At 34.9% G+C, this 7,338-nt stretch overlaps 1 long non-coding RNA gene across 1 annotated transcript; it reads right to left on the bottom strand.

Moving 5' to 3' along the window:
- Window positions 1-2,990: 2,990 nt before the first annotated feature.
- Window positions 2,991-5,142, bottom strand: LOC127153179 (uncharacterized). Its single transcript, XR_007825204.1, has 3 exons — window positions 4,578-5,142; window positions 4,388-4,455; window positions 2,991-3,468 (listed from the first exon to the last, which is right to left on the bottom strand). It is a non-coding gene; the product is annotated as an uncharacterized LOC127153179 (long non-coding RNA).
- Between the last annotated feature and the right edge of the window lie 2,196 nt (window positions 5,143-7,338).

Below are 7,338 nucleotides of genomic sequence, written 5' to 3' on the forward strand. Positions count from 1 at the left end.
CTCGGCTGCAGAGATAAGTCCTGTCTTCCACAAAAGGACTCCGTTCCCATCTCAGCATTAGTCACCTTGTCTTTCCTCGGACACACACTTGATTGACCATCCTTCTTCGAGGGCTTTATTTCAAAAGAGGTTGGTGGGTTTGTGCTGCAGCTCTGAAGCGTGTAATAAAAGATGGAGAAATTCAATGGTTCGATACTTTTTCTGCTGGTCTCATTCCTGTGTTTTTTTTTTCCAGTCTGGTTAGGAAGGCCAAGATGTAATAGATTATTAAATAACACCTAAATTCCTTAAATTGTTACATTTTGTAAAGTCTGATGTGGGATGGATGGAAACGCAGAATGAAATTAACATAGAAATATATTGTTTAAATTGATAGTTGTACAAACCAAAGTGCATCAAAAACATGCCATTATCATTTTAGTAGTTTTATTGGTTGATTTATTGTGTTCTCACTTTAATGTCGGCATCAAAAAGAGATGGGTTTCCTCAAACACTTGCTTCTTTCAGAGCCATTAGACGTTCAGTTTGGTGGATGTGTCTGGCAGCAGTTTCTGTGATAGGTTTGGCTAAAGAGCTGAAAGCATGTGCTGGGTCATTAGTGCGTTTTATGTCTTCAAAGTGCAACATCCTGATATCCACCCGTCGAGGCACTTTAAACGAGCTCGTCAAACCTGGTCAGTAACGGACAGGCTGTGCTTTTGATGTGCTGGTGCTCGTTAAAAAATAAGGAAACAATAGTGCATTAGACCATAAACAAGGCTAAGAAATAGACGTTTAGAATTAAAAGTTAAATTTTGAAATCAAACAGATTGAATAAAATGAAATGGAGCTTTGGGGGAATGGGATGTAAAATGTACATTGATTACAATAATTCAAATATTCACATGAAAACAAGTTTTAGACATGTTTGGAAGAAATTCAATAATGTTAAAATACTCACTTTTTAAAATATTTTAGCCACTTCAATGTAAAATGTTAAATAACCTTTTTCTGTGTAAAGCTGTATTACATTTTACAACTTTCTTGCCATGATAAAGAAGTTCAAATAAGTGCATTTGTAAAATTATAAGCTTCAAATGTCTGCTTTTAAATGCTCCAAAATTTGGCTCCATTCACTTCTGCTGTAAGTGCTTCACTGCAACCTTGATTTTTCCCTTTTTAACCCTCCTCTCGTGTTCAGGTCAGTTTGACCCACACTCAGTTTTCAAGCTGGTTAAAATATTTGTTTACTCTTCAAATGTTGTGAATATTTCTAGTTTACTCAAAATTGAAGACTCATTTCTAAATCATCCAAGGAAAAGTCACTCTTTGGTTATCTTTGGTTGAGTTTCACAGTCAAAAAAACATGTAAAAATTGTTTTTAGTTGTCTCTAACAAGGTATAATAGAAGTTTTCTGATTCTTATATAATTATTTTGTATTTTCATAGTGACAATTTTTGGCTAATTGTACTGAAATAAAATGCAGGTCAGTCTGACCTGCAACACAAAAGCTGAGATTTTGAACACAACAGGAGCCTAATTGTTATATTGCTGTAAAAGACAATAGTAAGTTTAATATTATATCCAATACACCATTTCCAAAAAAAAAAAATAATAATAATAATTGATTGCAGCAATTGATGGTTCCATGAAGAACCTTTAACTTCCATGGAATCTTTCCATTCCACAGAAGGTTCTTTATAGTGAAAAAATGTTCTTTAAATTATTAAAACGGTATTGCACTTGGAAAAATTGTTCTTTTAAGAACTGATCATTGTAAGCAGCCTTTTTAAAAAAAAAAAAAAAAAAAAAAAAAAAAAAACACTTTTAAGTGTAGATGATCCATTTTTGGTTCCCCTTTCAGTGAACAGCTCTTAAGATAACCTTTTTTTATGTATGAAAACCATTTTAATAATCTAAGGAATGCTTTATCTATGGAAGTCCATTTCCACCAGTGAATTTAAAAAAAAAAAAAAAAAGGTTATTGTAATTTTTTTTTTTTTATCTCTTTTTTTTTTATCTCATCTTATGATACAAACTCACATTTCTGACTTTTTTTCAGAATTGCATAATATAAACATACAATTGCAAGTTATAAAGTCAGAATTGCAAGATACACTGCAAAAAATGATTTTCTTCCTTAGTATTTTTGTCTTGTTTTCTAGTAAAAATATACAAAAAAAATCTTTAAACAGGATGCATTTACTTGACATGTAAAAATAAAAATGTTTTCTGAAAAAAAAAAAAAAAAAGATCATTTTTCTTACCTCATTGGCAGATATTTTTGCTTGTTTTAAGCAAAAACTAACTAAATTTGGATATTTTTTTCAGAAAACAAGACATGTTTGCTGTGGAAGGATTCCAGAGATCTTAAAGGAGAACTCCACTTCCAGAGCAACAATTTACAAATAATTTACTTACCCCCTTGTCATCCAAGATGTTCATGTCTTTCTGTCTTCAGCTGTGAAGAAATTATGGTTTTTGAGAAAATCATTTTAGAATTTTTTCCCCATAATGGACTTCATTGGTACCCTGATTTTGAACTTCCAAAATGTAGTTTAAATGCAGCTTCAAAGGGCGCTAAACGATCCCAGGTGAGGAAGAAGGGTCAAAACAAACATTTGTATACTTTTTAAGCACAAAAGCTCGTGTAGCACAGGCTCTGGGATGTGCGTCCACGATGCTACGAATTAGTGATGGGTCTTTCTTGAATGATTCATTTTTTGAACTAATCTTTAACACTCTAAACCCGGATAAGTTGAATTTACTTAAAAAAATTGGAGGAAACTGGTTGCCCTAAAAAATTTAAGTAATGTAAAGTTTATTTAACTTAAAATGTTTTGTAACATCATTTCATTTGCAATTATTATAACTATTATATTTAAGTCAAATATACTAATTTCCAAGTTAAATCTATATCAAATGTTTTATTTTTCCAATTTGTTAACCTAGAAAATTAAGAAAAAAGCAAACAAATAAAGGAACATTAATGCAATTTTCCCTTTTATTTTAAATCAATTCAATTACAAATATTCAATTGAAAACACAACAAAACCATTTTTTCATATCCTGAAAACATTTCCCCATAAAACATGGGAGAAAAAAAAAAAGTTCAAAAAGATACTAGTTCAACAAATTAACTTATCGTTAAGCACACAAACAAGTTTTCCTCAGAATCGCAACAAACAGCATCAAAATGATATGTTTTTTCCACACTCTGAGTTCACACTATTGGCAATACTGAATTTTAGGTGTCAGCTCACCTTTTCCCGACAAAAAATATAAAATGCTTTTCATACACTTAGGATAGTCCAGGTGTAGGCAGGGAAATCAGTCTGAAAACAATGGACATAGAAGGCCTGAGATTGGTCAGTTCATCCATTACCAAGCTTTCTTCCAAGATGATTCCCACTCTAGATGAGGTGAGCTGTGAACTTTCTTGATCAACGCTGAGGATTCTTACTGAAGTCTGTCTTGTCAGCTGCCTCCTAACAGAGGAAGAAACAGAACGACAAATACATTATCAAGTCAGTTAGACAATGCTGTTGTTAAATACTCAAAGTCATATGCTGCCTTCACACCATGTCATAATTACTTTAATTCTGAGAGGACAACATTGTGATGTTCAGCTTGTGAGCTGTTCATGTCAATAGACTGGGAATTGTGCTTTTCTATGGCAACACTATCAATGCCTAAATTAATCTGGAGCAGTCAGATACAGTGGTTAGGTGGTACAGCTCTCAGAAAATTTCCAGTTTACAGATGGTAATTAGACTTTAGGGTTTACGTTTAATTGTACATCTACAGAATATTTAAAGTAAAATCCACATACAAACACTACTGGCATATGGTCAGGAAGATCGGTGTTATTCAGGAAAGCTTGTAAATAACAGGAATGAGTGCAGGACAGACTCACACCATCATCATTATGAATAATCTTCTGACACACACTGTGCTAGTCAAAGTGATCATCCTCAGAACAGGTCTCAGTTAACCCACGACATACAGTTGATCTTGAACTTTGGTGTGAAGGTGGCATAAATGTGAACAAGGAAATTGTTTTGTTCTTGAATAATTTCCATGTTTGAACAAAGAGACATGGTTTCACAGACAGGGCTTCACAGACAGGGCTTAGCTTAAGCCAGGACTAGGCCTTAGTTAAATTAAGATACTTAAATAGGTTTTATAAAAATGCCTTAACTTTACTGGTGTGCATCTTGAGAAAAGAAAAATGGCACTGACATATTTTAAAATATGTAATTACAAGGTATTTTCAGTAAAGACTCCTTGTCATGTTATTAAACATGTTATTTTATTCTGAGACTGGCCTTAAGCCTTGTCTGTGAAACCAGGAGGAAAATGTGTAAATAGCAGTGCTCTCTTATCAGTTATTAGGATCATACTTACACTTTCAAAGCATCTCTTCCATTTCTTCCTTCTTCCAAAACAAGATAGTCGTTAAGAGGACTCTGAACCTAGACAGAACAGAAGTATATTCATCCGCCTTTGTATTTATACCGCTAATTAACGAAAACTTACGCTTTCAAACAATAGCCATGTCTAAATTAAACGTGGTACATTAACGTACTGCACTCACCATATTAGCTCCACCTTTGTCGCTCCTCGGCTGGAATCGCGGCTACTGTATGAGTAAAACTAAATTTACACTCCTCACAAACAACAGCTCCTCGAGTGAAAAAGGAATCATTGAAAGAAAAAGGCAAAAAATGTTAGTCGAACTCGCCAGTCAGGGGTTCAAGCGCAGGCGAGTGAGAACACTAGCTATCAACGGATGAGAAATGTCCCGTCGTTTAGACGAACAACAACTTTTGCCGATCACAAAGAGTTTCTCGAGGGACGTGATAAAAGATAAATGGCGGAAAACAATGCCAATAGAACTATCTAAATCTAAATTTCCACATTCATCCACAGCTTAAATTCATACACAATCACAGTGACAAAATGGCGCTGTTACTCGCAGCACCGGTGGAGGAGGCGTGGTCAGGAGATACATTTCATAATACGAGTTAATTTAACTTAAGTTTATTCACAGGTTCAAATATGTCTACAAATTAGTAGAATCTACTTATATTTTATAAGCAATGCAGTAAAACTTAAATATTGTGTTCAATTGTAATTAAATGGTTTAATTAGATACAAAATCCGGGTTTACAGTGAATGTGACTCGGGAAGAACGAGTCGTCTCGGGGGAGTGATTCGCTCAGTCGCGCATACGCGACATCCTATTAGGTTCTGTACTGGAATTAGTTCACCTGTTTAGAGCCTTTGGGTTTTTCAAGTCGTTCGTTCATCTTATGAGGCTGTCACGTGATGAACGAATGATTCAAACCCGAAAACTTGTCAGATAAGAGGTGAGGTGAGCTAATGATAGACTAAAGACCCAGGTAAACAATGTATTAATCTTTTCTGTTTCTTATATCATTACAGTTTTGTCTTGTTTGTAGTGTGATCAACGTTTGTATAAAGAAAAATCCTGAAAAGCTTTCCTCAAAAACCCTAATTTCTTCATGACTGAAGACAGAAAGACATGAACATCTTGGATGACAAGGGGGTGAGTAAATTATTTGTAAATTGTTGTTCTGGAAGTGGAGCTCTCCTTTAAAGGTCCTTTACGGACTTAGATGCCAATAAAGAGTGTATTATGACATAAAAGTGTACCCCATAGTAGAAACTACTCTCCTAACTTGTACTTTTCGGATGATTTTATCTGATATTGCACCTGATAAATTTACCTATTATTCTCAATGACAAGCGATCAATAATTTTCCACCGTCTGGATGCAGTGCATTCCCCAAAACCATTTGAAGGACTTCGTGTTTGAAATTGAAATCCAGAATCCAGAACATAACCTACATAGATCAATACACTTTAATATGAACAACAGACTCAGACAAGGATCCTTCTTCATTATTAATGCAACTGTACATCCCAGGTTTATAAAGATGAAACGTACATCTCTAATACGTAGTGTTCTCTCTATGGTGAAGATTTGTTATGCCTGACTGTAAACATGTCAATACCATGGGTTAATGGACTCCGAACTGCCACTTCAGCCTAAGCGTATTTGTTTGTTCACAGATTGACTGTCCCCTCAAATTTACGATCGGCACACGACCATAAATCTTCGCAAATACGCAGAGGTATTTTCAAATTGTTTAGTCGTATTTTCTTCTGCCTCCATAACCTCTTGATCCATCATGAAAAAATGAGAAATCTCACTCTCTTTTCCCCTCATATTTCATTATGATCAATGACTCCATCATAAAAGGCTGTTAAGAGATTCTGTGGGTCTCCATCACGCCTCACAGGCTTCTGATGCATCTCCAGCTTGTTTTGATGGTCTCTATAAAACTCACATTAGTTAAAACGCAGCGGTGGAGAATTCACTAAACTAAAAAAGTTAGCACATGGCATATTAGCCCTTAAAAAAAAAACTTAACTTGAATTCAGCCCAATTTAACCAAGAACAGCTCTGCAGCTATTAGTATGTTTTTTTTTTTTTTTTTTTTATCACACATATGTAATATTTTTACATATTTGCTGTCAATTGGTCTAGTTTTAAAGAATGGAATGAATTTGAATTTGTTGTGTACTCTTAAAGGAATAGTTCATTCAAAAATGAAAATTTGCAGAATTTTACTTACTCTCAGGCTTAACTTACTCTTGTTTCTTCATCAGATTTGGAGAAATGTAGCATTCCATCACATGCTCACCAATGGATCTTCTGCAGTGAATGGGTGCCGTCAGAACGAAAGTCCAACTAGCTGACAAAAACATCACAATAATCCACAAGTAACCCACACCACTCCACTCCATCAGTTAACGTCTTGAGAAGCGAACGGCTGTATGTTTGTAAGAAACAAGTCTATCATTAAGACGTTTTAACGTCAAACCATTGCTTCAAGGCTAAAATATGAGTCCTCTATCCATACTATTGCATTATCCAGTGAAAAAGTCATCTCATCTGAATCAGGAGAGAAATATGCACAGATTAAGCACCAATTACAAGCCACAACAGTCCAAGTTGGTGGATTTTGATGTTGGAGAATAACAGAGGGTGGACTTTTCCAATGGAGGAAGTGTTGTTATGGATTACAGACTCATATTGTAGCTGTAAATTGCCGTGACGGCACCCATTCACTGCAGAGGATCCATTAGTGAGCAAGTGATGTAATGCTACATTTCTCTGAATCTGCTCCCATGAAGAAACAAACTCATCTATAATTTAGTGGGCTCTTCCAGTCCACAAGTTTTCACAGAAGCTCCGTTTAGAGTTAAAGTCCAATATGTCATTCATAACCGGCCATTGGAAACCAACTTTTCTGTTTTATCAGCAA

The sequence above is a fragment of the Labeo rohita genome, chromosome 22 (genome assembly GCF_022985175.1).
Source record: "Labeo rohita strain BAU-BD-2019 chromosome 22, IGBB_LRoh.1.0, whole genome shotgun sequence".
NCBI classification, from domain to species: Eukaryota; Metazoa; Chordata; class Actinopteri; order Cypriniformes; family Cyprinidae; genus Labeo; species Labeo rohita.